The following is a 14,958-nucleotide window of genomic DNA, read 5'->3' on the forward strand; positions in this document are numbered from 1 at the left end:
TTTGTGCTCGTAGACTGCCGGACAGCATTGGTATCTTCTCGGCGCAGCTGGCAGCTGTCATCAAAGCTATGACACTCGCTTCAGATCAGTTGTGGAGAACGCTGATCTGTACTGACAGTCTCAGTGCTCTCAAGGCGTTGAAAAATAGCCACAAATGAGTTTTTGACTATGCTTTGCCCCATATATGTGCCGACAACATAAGTATTTTGTTGATCCCTTCCTACATAGGAATTAATGGGAATGAACATGCTGATGAATCAGTCAAACAGACACTGTTTCAAGCTGATTTTTCAAATGTGCCACGCTTCAAAATTGCAATTACAGCACAATACAATTCAATAAGAACAAATATTAACATTGAAAACTGGAATCAAAGTGAAAACTTCCTTAGATCATAAAACTAAGCTGAACCTAAACCACCTCCAATATTTGTACCCGATGTTCAAAATATTAGCAAAATGATTGATAGTTTATGCAAAGTTATTCCAATTGAAGATTTCAATTTTAAGTCCTTACATAGGGGTGATGTTCGTTTAATGATTAAAACTGTTGATTCATTTCGCAAAATTGTTAAATATTTCGATGAACGTAAAATCAGCTTTCATACTTTTCAATTAAAAAATGATAGAGCTTTTAGAGTAGTCATAAAGGGTATTCATCATTCTACAGATGTATCTGACATTAAAGCTATGTTCCACTAAGGAATGCCAGAAACCGGAAAATGAAGCACCTAAATGTGTTTATTGCTTGAACATGCATACTGCCAGTTACAAGGGTTGCCCAAGATACCAACAACTTGTGCAGAAAAAATCACCACGAATGTATGCAAGAAATAATGAAATGAATGATAATTATAACGTAAATCCTACCCACAACCAAGAAAATGTTATGTCATACTCTCAAGCCATCAGAGGTGAAAATGCCGGATATTCCGGAGAGGCCAATCTTTTAACAAAAATTGAATCAATGTTAAGTAAACAAATTGAACTAACAAATTCATTAATGAATATGATGTCATTACTCATGACAAAACTATGCAAGTAGGTCTTATTATTGCAGAATGGAATGCCAATGGTATAGCTAATCATAAAAATGAAATAGAATTATTTCTCCACAACAATTTTGTCGACATACTATTAATTTCCGAAACTCATTTCACCAGCAAATCCTTTTTTCGAATAAAAGATTATGATGTTATAACTGCTAACCATCCAGATGATAGAGCACATGCAGGTGCAGCGATAATTGTTAAGTCTAAGCTTGTACATGAAGAAGCTGAACCAATTATTGATTCTTTTGTTCAAGCAGCAGGAATTAACATAATATCCGACAACTCAAAAATTGCTATTTATTCCGCTTACTTTCCTCCCAGATTCAACATTAAATGCAGCCAATATGAAAATATCTTCAATAGACTTGGCAATAAATTTATCATTGGCGGCGATTTTAATGCCAAACATGTATGGTGGGGTTCTCGATTATCAAACCCTAAGGGAAGAGAACTGTATAAATGTATTTCTTCAAACAATTATAATATATTGTCTACTGGAAGTCCCACATATTGGCCTGCAGACCCAAATAAAGTTCCAGATCTGTTGGACTTTTTTGTTTATTCTGGAATAAATCAATCAATGCTCAATATAACTGAATGTTACGACTTAAATTCAGATCACAGCCCCATCATTATTAATCTTAAAACCGGCTCCCTTGAAGAACAGAAAAACAATATGTTAATTACGTCTAAAACTAATATCCCTATGTTCCAACACTGGATTAGTCAAAATTTGGATCTGAATTTGTCAATTAAAACTGGTAAGGAACTAGAAAGTGCCATAGATAATATGAAAAGAGTTATACATGAAGCAGGTAATTTATACACTCCGCAAAAAATACATAAAAACGATGGAAGCTTTTACATAACAACAGAAATAAGAAAACTTATTCGTGAGAAAAGAAGATTACGTAAAATTTGGCAAACTACCAGACATCCTATAGACAAAACAAATTTGAATAGAGCCAGCAACCAGCTAAAAATAAGATTAAGCGACTACAAAAACGAATCAATTGGTAATTTCCTGAAAAACTTGGACCCAGATCAAAGTAATAATGATCATAACTTATGGAGAGCCACGAAATATCTTAAGAGGCCACAGAAGAGAAATGTCCCAATTAAAAATACCAATGGTGACTGGTGTAGAACAAGCAGTGATAAAGCTGAAACGTTTAAAACTTATCTAGAAACTTCATTTACGCCTTTTGAACAATGCGATACTGATCAGGCAAAGGAAACTGAAGATTTTTTACACGTTGCATGTCAAATGTGCAGACCCATCAAACCATTTACTTATCAAGAAGTTAAAGGTGAAATTAAAAAATTGAAAAAGAAGACACCAGGGAATGACTTAATCGATCAAAAGGTCTTGAAAGTGTTACCCAAGAAAGCTGTGGTATTTCTCACACTAATTTTCAACTCTGTTATACGACTTTCTCACTTTCCTATACAATGGAAACATGCAAAAATCATTATGATACCCAAACCAGGTAAACCCGAAAACCACGTACAATCGTATAGACCAATTAGTCTTTTGCCAATCCTGTCAAAGCTATTTGAAAAACTATTCAAAAAGAGGCTTCTACCAATTCTTGAAGATATCAATATTATTCCTGAACACCAGTTTGGTTTCAGAGAAAAGCATGGCACCCCTGAGCAATGCCATAGGATAGTAAAAGTAATTAGAGAATGTTTGGAGAATAAACAATATTGCTCTGCAGTATTCCTGGATGTTAAACAGGCTTTTGACAGAGTTTGGCATCAAGGCCTTTTATATAAGCTTAAGCAGCTTTTACCGGCTCCATTTTATTTATTATTAAATTCTTATCTAAAGGAAAGAACTTTTTATGTTTGCGTTAATGGTGCTGAATCGATGGTTGGAACAATTAAAGCTGGCGTCCCACAAGGAAGCGTGTTGGGTCCAGTTTTATACACTATTTTCACAGCAGATATGCCTGTTACAGACGACGTTACTATTGCTACTTATGCAGATGACACTGCAATTCTTTCTACATCTATAAGTCCTATCACTGCCACTAATGCTCTTCAAACACAATTAAATTTGACAGAAAAATGGTTAAACAGGTGGAACATTAACGTGAACACTGAAAAATCTACCCACATTACGTTTACTTTAAGAAATGGAGTTTGCCCTTCCCCAACATTAAGTGGAGTTGTTATTCCTTCAGCGGAGTGTGTTAAGTATCTTGGCCTTCATCTAGATAGAAGACTCACTTGGAAGAAACACATATCTTTTAAAAGGCAACAGTTAAATATTAAAACTAATAGAATGAGATGGCTTCTTGGTCCAAAATCTAAATTAAATTTAAATAATAAAGTAATATTATACAAAACAATATTAAAACCGATTTGGACGTATGGAATTCAATTGTGGGGTACAGCTAGTAATTCCAATATTGAAATACTTCAGCGGTATCAGTCTAAAACGTTAAGATTAATTACAGATGCTCCTTGGTTCCTTAACAACAACTCAATTCACAATGACCTCAAAATACCCAAAATAAAAGATGAAATCAAAAAGATAAGCAATAATTATTTAAACAGATTAAGCAACCACTGCAATGTATTAGCTATTAACTTATTAGATGACACAAATGAAGTCAGGAGACTTAAACGAAATCATGCCTTAGATCTCCCATTTATCTAAATTGTTTGTAATTATGTATATAAAATCAATAATGTAATATGTATATATTGTTGAATTCATTGGAATTTAACAATTCTGTTATTTTTAAGTATTTAAGAAATTTGCTTATTATTTTCTTGTAAATAGATTGCAAATAAAATGAAATTGAAAAAAAAAAAAAAAGATCATAAAACCTTCCATCACTACACCTGATTATCAAAAATCACTTTCCAGAGCAAATTGTATAACATTAGCTGGACTCAGAGTAAACAAAACTATATTTAATACCAAACACTATTATGAACATTGTGATCCAGCTTTATGTAATTTTTGTAACACCGCACTTTCGGTTGTTCATATCTTATGTGAATGCAGTACCTCTAACATTAATGGTCCTCTTGACAAAATTCTTGACTGTTCAAGAAAGGACATGATTTCTAAAGTAATTGACCTCTTGCAAAACATGAAGACCTTAAAATATAACACCTCGTACTTTTACCTTTGTAAATATTTCATAGAAATGTATATATACATTCCCCCACTTAAAATACAAATATAAACAACTAAGAACGGCGTTAAGTTCGGCCGGGCCGACCTTGTTATACCCTCCATCACGAGTTGTATTGGAGTAAAAAGGAACAATTTATTTCCTTTCGTTTATGAAGAAGACTAACTCCCTGTTTTTTTTTTACAAAAATACCATATTTCATCAATTGCGGCAAAACAATTGGCTAACCTTTAAAATACCGAAATTCTGTAGGTACCGTTCTATGAGGGCTATATCCAAACGTCAAATTTCTGACGGAAAGTTTTTAGACTCAAAGAAGGCTAAATACCAAATTTCGAAAACCATCTGGAATATTTTATAACCCCATAAAAGACTAAATACCAAATTTAAGTCATTCCCGTTGTATATTGACATCACAATTTGACCACACCAACTTTTTTCAATTTTTCATTTCAATTTATGTGAAAATGTTCGAAATTATTGAAGATCAATTTTCCCAAACAATATTTGGTAAAAAACTACCAAAAATTTCGAAAAATGCCTACGAAACCTACGAAGTGATGGGAATGTGGTAAATATACTCAAACATTATGAAGTCTTCTATATGTGTCCAGGGGGTGCATGACAGTAATGGGGTTCGAACAAATGGCTTTTATGGGTTCAGGAATATGAGGACAATATCTTTCGCTCATATTAACACGATTCTAATGTAGATGAATTGGGCAAATACCAAAGGTAAATGTAACATATGCACAGGGATCTGAAGCTTTCGGCCATATTTATGAGTAAAATGTTTTTCTATTTTATTCCTGTACATAAATGATCCCAAATCCATTAGCTACTTACAGAAAAAATGTTAAGCTAAATAGAGGTCAATTTTTTACAAATTTTTTTACCCGGTGCCACGGGTTCTATGGGGAATTATCACCGGATTTCAACAAGCACATATGGATTTATTGTTAGGACCCTCGGACGTGACGAAAAGTAGTTAAAATGCCAAAGGAAAGCCATACCAAATTAAAGAAATAAACTAAATTCTTAAGTTTTGCAAGGGTGTTAACTTTCTTTTGACTCGTAAAATTGTGGGTTATTTTGTTAAATCGTAATTTTTCTCTAATGAAGCTTTTGACGTCCTAATATTTTCTGGATTTAATAATAATAAAAATAATAATAATAATAATCATATTAATAATAATAATAATGATAACAATAATAATAATAATAATAATAATAATAATAATAATAATAATAATAATAATAATAATAATAATAATAATAATAATAATAATAATAATAATAATAATAATAATAATAATAATAATAATAATAATAATAATAATAATAATAATAATGATAACAATAATAACAATAATAATAATAATAATAATAATAATAATAATAATAATAATATTAATAATAATAATAATAATAAAATAATTATAATAATAATAAAATAATTATAATAATAATAATAATAATAATAATAATAATAATAATAAACCCGTGATAGATACTGAAAATTACACCATATATTGGGATCGATCTATCCTGGTAAATAACCCTCCCGAAATAACAATCCCAAATAGACCAGATATGATAATAATCGACAAAAAAAGCCCGCAGGGCAAAAATAATAGACTTCGCACTCCCACTAGACAATAACATTGTGGACACTATAAACACAAAGAAGCAAAAATACCAACCATTATTACAATACCTGAAGAATACACAAAACCTACAAGAAATCAAAATTCTACCTATAGTAATAAGTTCACTCGGAACCATACCTAAAGAAACAACAAGCAACATAACAGAGTTGAACCTACAAACTAAAGTGATAACAGAAATGCAAAAATCAGTAATATTAAAAGCCACAACAATAATAAGAGAAACGATAGGATAAATAAAGGATGTCAAACATCCCAACTGAGCTTAACCTTTGGTCAATGACCCGGTGCGTAAATTCCAGCAAAGCTGAGAATGTAGTAACTCAGAAATAATAATAATAATTATTATTATTATTATTATTATTATTATTATTATTATTATTATTATTATATTAATGACATTAATAATAATAATTGTTCCAAAAGCATCCCATACGGGACAAAGGAGACTTCCCACATAGTAGTTTTTAGTATACATTTTTTTTTAAAATCTGGATTTGTTAGTTTGTGGTGCAAAATATTTGCGACCTTGACATATACTTTTATTTTCTCTTTCTGTGCGTAACAACCGTAACAACTCAGAAACCTGTTGTTGTCTGCAGTTGATTGTTACGACTACCTTTAAAGCTATTCTTGTGTTGTTTTTTTGGCAACAACTTTCACGAGATTTCAGGCACAAGCTAAACAAGTAGTAATCTTCGGTGAAAAAGAACACACACACAAACGGAACCAGAAATATTTAAACTATAGAAACTGGAACTTTGAGTATTTCATTGTACTTTCATAGAACTACGCAGAACAAAATCTTACTTCTAGTTCTACATCCAAATGTATTTAAAGAAAAATGTGTTAACGAATCGCCTTCACTTTCGTTGTTTGCAGATATATAAGTATGCAGTATATATAAGTATGTACATATGTACGTATCTAGCGCATGTAGGGTGTAAATATTAAACCAGTCAATTCTTGCATTCACTCCTGATGCTGATCTTCTTATTGCTGATAGTGTTGATATCACAGTGAAGCTAGAAGGAACTGATAGCTTTGGAATGCTTATTTTATTGTATTATTTATTGTCGGTTTATGAGTTGAAGTTGAAGGATAAGATTTTAATCACCACTTTATTATGTATAAATAATGTTATACAAACGGGAATTTCAGTAATATAATCATTAAATTATCTTAAATATGTGTTTAAAGAATATCGACTATTACGTTTTTTTATTAACACTAAAGTACCCAAATTTCAAAATTCTCAGAAAAATGGTGTTTCTATTATACAACACTTTTTATAATACAGCAGTCAGTTCAAATTTGGATATTAGTACTTACTATTGCAATGGCTGGCTCGTCACGGAAGTTCACGGCATGCCACTTACATGGACCCTCACTTGTTTAGTTGTGCTCTTCCGACCATGAAGTTGAACTTGAATTTCGTTTCATTATTATTTTCTTTCTTCTTCAAAATGTGATTTTTTGAAGGGCTCTATCGTCTGTTTTTTTTGGAAGCGTTCTTCTTTTGGGGTTATTAGCATTTAAATAACTTGGCTATTTCGCATCACATAATGTATGAGGTAATATGAATCATAGAATAAGATATGATTGGTAATAAAACCAATTTATTTTTTGCTTTTGGTACTTTGATGTTCTTGGTTGTTTGGGTTTTGATTAACACACATTAATTTGGACACAGAAGAAATAAACGGTAAATTGAATTAGGGGAACCTTGACCCATGTGTATTGTAAATTTTGCTTATTTTGAGGTTAATACTTTTTTGTCCTTTTTTTAATTTATCAATATGGAAAATATCAAAAATAAAATAATTCTCGTTAGGAAAATAGGGCGTCTACTAGTTGCTTCCTCCGGTTCGATTTTCTGTAGTTGTTTTAACTTCGTTCCATAAGAGATTGAGTTTTCAACATTCGCTTTGTATACTTTGGCTCTGCGGGTTCCATTCTAGAGCCGATCTCGCTATATCATCTTGATGTCTTCGCAGGATGTGTCCCATCCATGTCCATTTTCTGCGGAGGATTTGCTTTTCTACAGTGTTTGAGTTTGCTAGCTGGAGTAATTGCTCATTTGTTACTCAGTTTGGCCAGAAAATATGTAGAACTTGTCTTAAGCAACGGTTAAAAAATGTTAATAATTTACGGATTTGTGCTTGCGTTGGACCCCATGTGGTGCAAACATAAAGTAGAACGGACATTACGCTCGCGTTTATATTTTATTTAAAGACTGAAAAGCTTGCTTATGTCTTCCTCTGTTTTACTCCGGTGTGGATTTGTGGATGTAACCCATTACAAAGTAATATAAACAAAAATAACTACTTATATTACTCCTTACTAGTTATGGGTACGGTGGCACAGAGCGTGTGCGTCCGACTTTAAATCAGAAGGTTGTGTGTTCAACACTCACCGTCAGCCGGGTATTTTTGTTAAAAAAAAAAACAAAGAACAGTTGGTGGTGCACGTGTAAGCGTTTAAGCAAACCTTAATGGTCGTACGCGTGGCCTAGTGGGTAGTATGTTCGGCTACATATCAGAAGTTCCCATGATCATATCCCATAGAGAGCAAAATAAAATAAAAATATGAAGTGTGTTGCAAATAAAACAAATTCCCACTTCAACAGTTTTAAAAATATAAAAAAACATAAATATGTTTTTTTGCTTATTTTTCTACTTCCAGTGGCCGTAAAATAACTAGTTATTCTAGTGGGCGTGGAATAACTAGTTATTCAGTGCGACATGCCCTTGTTAAAATAATGGGTTAGTAAGGCACGGTGCTCTTGAACCAAATTTACATGGAAGGTGCTTACACCTGGGAAGTTTTTGCGGATTCTAAAACTACAGTGTTCATAGATGAGAAAAATAAAAAACAAAAAAAAAAAAAAAATTGCCGGAGGGCTTTTTAAATAAATCGCGATTCAAGTTGTCATTTTTAAGAGTTTTTTAGGTTTTCACGATTTTGCTTGGAAACCGCAAGTCCTTTCGAAATCAGACTAAAGAAACTGTTGTAGCTATTAAAATTCTCTACAGGATTGACCTGTATGATATCTTCGTAGTTTTTACCGTTATTGAGATATAGAAGTTTAAATAAGGACAATGGATTAACTGTATCGCCTCCTTATAAAACAATGTCATGACTGCAATTTCCCAACTTAAACTTATATACATCTCAAAAATGATACAACCTAGGAAAAAATTACGAAAGCCAATCTTGTAGAGAATTTTCACACCTACAACATTTTTTTGTCCCATTTCGAAAGAATTTGCAGTTTTCAAGCTTGTTTTTGGATTTTTCTCATTTGTAAACATTGCTGTTTCAGAATCCGCAAACACTTCCCTGGTGTAAGCGGTTTTCAGTTAAAGTTAGATAAAGTGCACTGTGCATAACATTGTAATATAAGAAGGCGATACAGTCAATCCATTGTTCTAATTTGAACTTCTATATCTCAATAACGGTAAAAACTACGAAGTTGTGAAAATAGATCCACGTTCGAATACAGGGATTACATTCGCGAATATGTCGAATAGAGATATACAGTTTTTGGAGGATATCAACAGTTCGGCCCGAACATAACGCCTTTTCTTCTTTAAAGTAGATATCAAGATAACACACTCTAACTTCAGTCCCATTAAAAAAGTTTTGTATTATTGTAAGAAAACAATATTCGTTTATGTCATAAAAACACCAAAACTTTATGGTATGTTTCTCTAACACGATTCGAATTCAAATTCGTTCGAATTACTACCAAAATCATGTTATTGTTTGATCGAAAACAAAAATGTATAAAGTATTTTTCAAAAAACTGAAGTTTGGTTGTAGTTCGAACGAATTTGAATTCGAATCGTTTTAGTGAAACAGGCCATTAATATTTAATTTTATTCCATTGTCGAAAAATATCTCTAAAAAGCTCGCCAAAATTTTAGCTAAGTCCTGAAAAATAGGTTAGTCCAAAAAAACTCCATCTGATACCTCAATGGTTGTTGTTCCCGTTTATTTCTTAATTGTCTTAATCTTAATTGTACGAGTAAATGTTTGTGGACTCGATGGCATTAAAAACTTTCCAAGGACTATGCCCAAAGACTAATCACTTCTGTCGGCACAGCGTAGGCAAACTTATGAAAATGCATAAATTTTGTTTTCTGGAAAACGAGTTAAATTATCAGTCGAGTTTGCTGGCAGAGATATACGCTCAGTCTGTGTGAGTTGAGACTTTTATCTGTAGACGGATTGATTACGGGCTACATAACCAAAATCGTAGTCCTAAAAATTGTGTAGTCAGGGAGTTTCAGAATTTCGTGGTCTTTTTTGGACGTTTAAACTTTCCGACAAAAATATCGAAACATTTAGGGTATTGTGAGTGATGCGAATAAATGCTTATGTTGTGCTCATAAATGACTTCGATAAAAGCGTAAATGTCTTGCACTTTTGCGGAGAACATAATATATAATAATAATTGTCCCACAAACATCCCAGAGGGGACAATTGAGACTTCTCTCATATCAATTAGTGCACCCAGATTCATATTAACTCAATGATATGGGACCTATCCGAAGATGATGTCTCATATAGACCATCTTGGTACTTGATATATGTACGTCTGGAAGTAATTTTAGGATGTTCAAAGTTTCGACAAATCGGATAATAGAAATTGTGTGTGTGAGGCACCCAAAAGTAGTGGATCGATATAATCCATTTTCAAACCTAATGTCTCGAAAAGAAAAAAATCAATTTGGATTTTCAAGAGTTATTGTGCGCATCATTTTAGGGAAATATTTTGAAGTCTTGTGGTGGAAGTGCCCGAAGGAGTGGACCAATATGACTTAAAGTTTGGACAAAATATTGCGAGATCTATAATTTGGACCAAATCTGTTGACCTGTTCGAGAGTTATAATGCGCTCGAGCCAGACGAACGAACTGGGCTAAATCGAAGAGTTATTGGTCCATAGCACAACCTTTATTGGATTTTGAGGCGTAAAAAGTCTCGCGTCCTCCTACTCCCTGGTACGTGTATTCATCTATTCAGGACATCAGTCGTTCCCTCACCCTTTCTCAACCGGACTTGGGACCGTCAACGGCGGATTTATACCGGCTACGGCGGATTTACTTTTAGCCAATATAAAATAGTGTTATTCAATAAAGTCCAGTTTGCGAATTAATAAATATAAATACGACTGAAATATATCTTCTTTATATTTTACTAGCAAATACCCGCTACTTTGTATGCGGAAAGGTCATAAAATATATTTTTATTTGAAAATTTTGCCTATTAAGCGAAGGTCATTTTTTATTAATTTTTTATTAATTAATTTCTCGTTAGAGACGAGCTTACTGACCAAGATGCTTTTTGAAAAAGGAAAGCCGACGATACGAACCCACACAATCACCACTGTGTGACAACTACCACACAGTGGTGATTGTGTGGGTTCGTATCGTCGGCTTTCCTTTTTCAAAAAGCATCTTGGTCAGTAAGCTCGTCTCTAACATAAAATATATATGAACTCTGTTCTGTTGTATTAAAACCTATTTTAAATACCAACATTTAATCGATTTAATTCCAAAAAAAAACATATCTGCCGTATCGCACCCCTACACAGCTACCATATTTTTTATTTCGGATTTCCAAAACTACGACCTCATATCACAGACATACACCAACAGCGACTCATATTGCAAATTTCAGACTTGACTTCTGGTTTTACTCCTTCACTTACACAGCATTCCCTCCCAATACGAATTTCCAAACACTAAACTTTCTCTCACCCCTTCACAACAACAATAACGCACATTCACAATTCAAGGTTCTAGCTTCAGCGGTTTCGCCAAGAAACCCGAATTTCCAAAAACCTGTCTTTGTTACTCTCCATCAGTCACCCTTATTCAAAATTCCAAGATTCCTGTCCTATCCGTTCACCCAAATCCAAATTGTACTAAATTTAGTACCATTTAGTACTTTTCGTACGCTTATAGTTCGAATTTCCAAAAACCTTTCTTTGTTACTCTCCATCAGTGACCCCTCATTCCAAATTTCAGGATTCCAGCTCTATCCGTTCACCCGAATCCAAATTTTACTAAATTTAGTACCATTTAGTACTTTTGTTAATCTCCATCAGTGAACCCTCGTTCCAAATTTCAGGATTCCAGCTCAGTCCGTTCACTTAAATCCAAATTGTACTAAATTTAGTACCATTTAGTACTTTTCGTACACTAATAGGTCGACTTTCCAAAAACCTTTCATTGTTACCTTTCATCAGTGACCTTCATTCCAAATTTCAGTATTCCAGCTCTATCCGTTCACCCAAATCCAAATTTTACTAAATTTAGTACTTTTCGTGCACTCACAGTTCGAATTTCCAAAAACTTTTTTTGTTACTTTCCACCAGTGACCCTCATTCCAAATTTCAGTATTCCAGCTCTGTCCGTTCACCCAAATCGAAATTGTACTAAATTTAGTATCATTTAGTACTTTTCGTACCCTTATAGTTCGAATTTCCAAAAACCTTTCAACGTTATTCTTCATCATCGACTCTCATTTCAAATTTCAGGATTCCATCTCTATCCGTTTACCGAAATCCAAATTGTACTAAATTTAGTACTTTTCGTACCCTTATAGTTCGAATTTCCAAAAACCTTTCATCGGTATTCTTCATCAGCGACTCTCATTTCAAATTTCAGGATTCCACCTATATCCATTCACCCAAATCCAAATTGTACTAAATTTAGTACTTTTCGTGCACATACAGTTCGAATTTCCAAAAACTTTTCTTTGTTGCTCTCCACCCGTGACCCTCATTCAAAATATCAGGATTCCAGCTCAATCCGTTCACCGAAATCCAAATTGTACTAAATTTAGTACCATTTAGTACTTATCGTACCCTTATAGTTCGAATTTCCAAAAACCTTCCATCGCTTCTCTCCATCAGTGACCCTCATTCCAAATTTCAAGATTCCAGCTCAATCCGTTCACTTAAATCCAAATTGTACTAAATTTAGTACCATTTAGTACTTTTGTTAATCTCCATCAGTGGCCCTCATTCAAAATTTCAGGATTCCAGCTCAATCCGTTCACCGAAATCCAAATTGTACTAAATTTAGTACCATTTAGTACTTTTCGTACCCTTATAGTTCGAATTTCCAAAAACCTTTCATCGCTTCTCTCCATAAGTGACCCTCATTCCAGATTTCAAGATTCTTGCTCTATCCGTTCACCTAAATCCAAATAGTACTAAATTGAGTACCATTTAGTACTTTTCGTACACTAATAGGTAGAATTTCCAAAAACCTTTCTTTGTTACTCTCCATTAGTAACTCAATTTAAAATTTAAGGATTCCAGCTCTATCCGTTCACCCAAGTCCAAATTGTACTAAATTTAGTACCATTTAGTACTTTTCGTACCGAATTCGAATTTCCAAAAACCTTTCATCGTTATTCTTCATCAGCGACTCTCATATCAAATTTCAGGATTCCATCTCTATCCGTTTACCGAAATCCAAATTGTACTAAATTTAGTACCATTTAGTACTTTTCGTACCCTTATAGTTCGAATTTCCAAAAACCTTTCATCATTACTCTTCATCAGTGACCTTCATTCCAAATTTCAGGATTCCTGTTCTATCTGTTCACCCAAATCTCAATTGTACTAAATTTAGTACCCTTTTGTACTTTTCGTACACTTTTAGTTCGAATTCCCAAAAACCCTTTGGTACATCTTTCTACCTCTCCATCAGTTACCCTCATTCCAAATTTCAGAATTCTAGCTCTTACCGTTTGCCTAATACAAAGGGTACCATATTTAGTACCTTTTAGTACTTTTCGTACACTTCTGGGTCGAATTTCCAAAAACCCAGCCTTATCTCACCCCTACACCCCAACAGCAACCTACACCCAAAATTTCAACTTTCTAGCTTCAGCGGTTTCGTCTGGGCGCTGATGAATCAGTCAGTCAATCAGTCAGTCAGGCAGTCAGTCAGTCACTCACCTCACTACTCTTTTATATATATAGATTTTATATGTTACTACAAGAACCGGGTCCAGTTGCTGGCCCGTCAACATCCAAATGTTTGCTCTGACACGTTAATGACAAGTTTTCTTAGAAGATAGACCCGGTTATCAAAATTGTTGAAACGGATATTCCGATATTAAAACTGGGGTTTGAACCGATTTTATGTAATCGATTAAGCTAATATGCAGTTTTTGCAAATATCAAAAATACCACCACATAACCGTGTAGAGCATGGAAAAATATTAATAAAGGCGTTATCACATTTCCCCTATTGTTGAAAAAGTTTCCGCACCGATGGCATACAAGTTTTGCATTACAGTTATATCTTTTATGTTTTCCATAAATAAGCTTTTTCTCGTTACAATTGAATATAATCTTCAATATCGGACCAATAGTCTATTTAAATATAAAAATAATATCTATACATATAAATGTTTATTCAAAAAATTAAAATGAAATTCAAATCTTCATGTTAATATCTCTAAAACTCAACGAGTTACGGCTCATTTACTACGATCTTGGCTTAGTTCAAGACAAATGTTTTTTGAGTTTATAAAGCACTAAAATACTTCAAATCCTGCTTGATCATGCACAGAAATTTAGCTCTGATGTCTTGCTATCTGCTTAAAGAATAGGGTCCACGTAGCTATTAAAACCTATATTTAGTTTTTCTGAACGAGGATCGGCAATATCGATTAGTTGTCTTTTTAAACAGTATCTATAATCTTCTGAGCAACATTTGTGTAAAATATTTTGATGCAGCCACGATTTTTTCGCAAATTAGTTTTCCAAATATAGTATTTAAAAAAAAACTTCTCTATGACGTAGCACTTGGGGACCGAAGAATTACTACGTTATAGAGAAAATTCGTTATAGAGAAACCAAGGCAAAATGGTTAATGGTTAATAAGTAAAGTTAAGTAAAAATAAATTGAATTTTTTAAGAAGGGAAGTAAGAAGTGATTTAAAAAGCCCAATATTGACGGCTTTAAAGTCAATATTGAGCAATGGAAGAAAACATTGTTTCGAGACTCCAAAAAAATCATTGTTAAAATGTCGCGAATCCAGTAGATACTACCA

This window comes from Musca autumnalis, unplaced genomic scaffold, assembly GCF_047663935.1.
Source record: "Musca autumnalis isolate F117 unplaced genomic scaffold, ASM4766393v1 scaffold_1, whole genome shotgun sequence".
Classification (NCBI taxonomy): Eukaryota; Metazoa; Arthropoda; class Insecta; order Diptera; family Muscidae; genus Musca; species Musca autumnalis.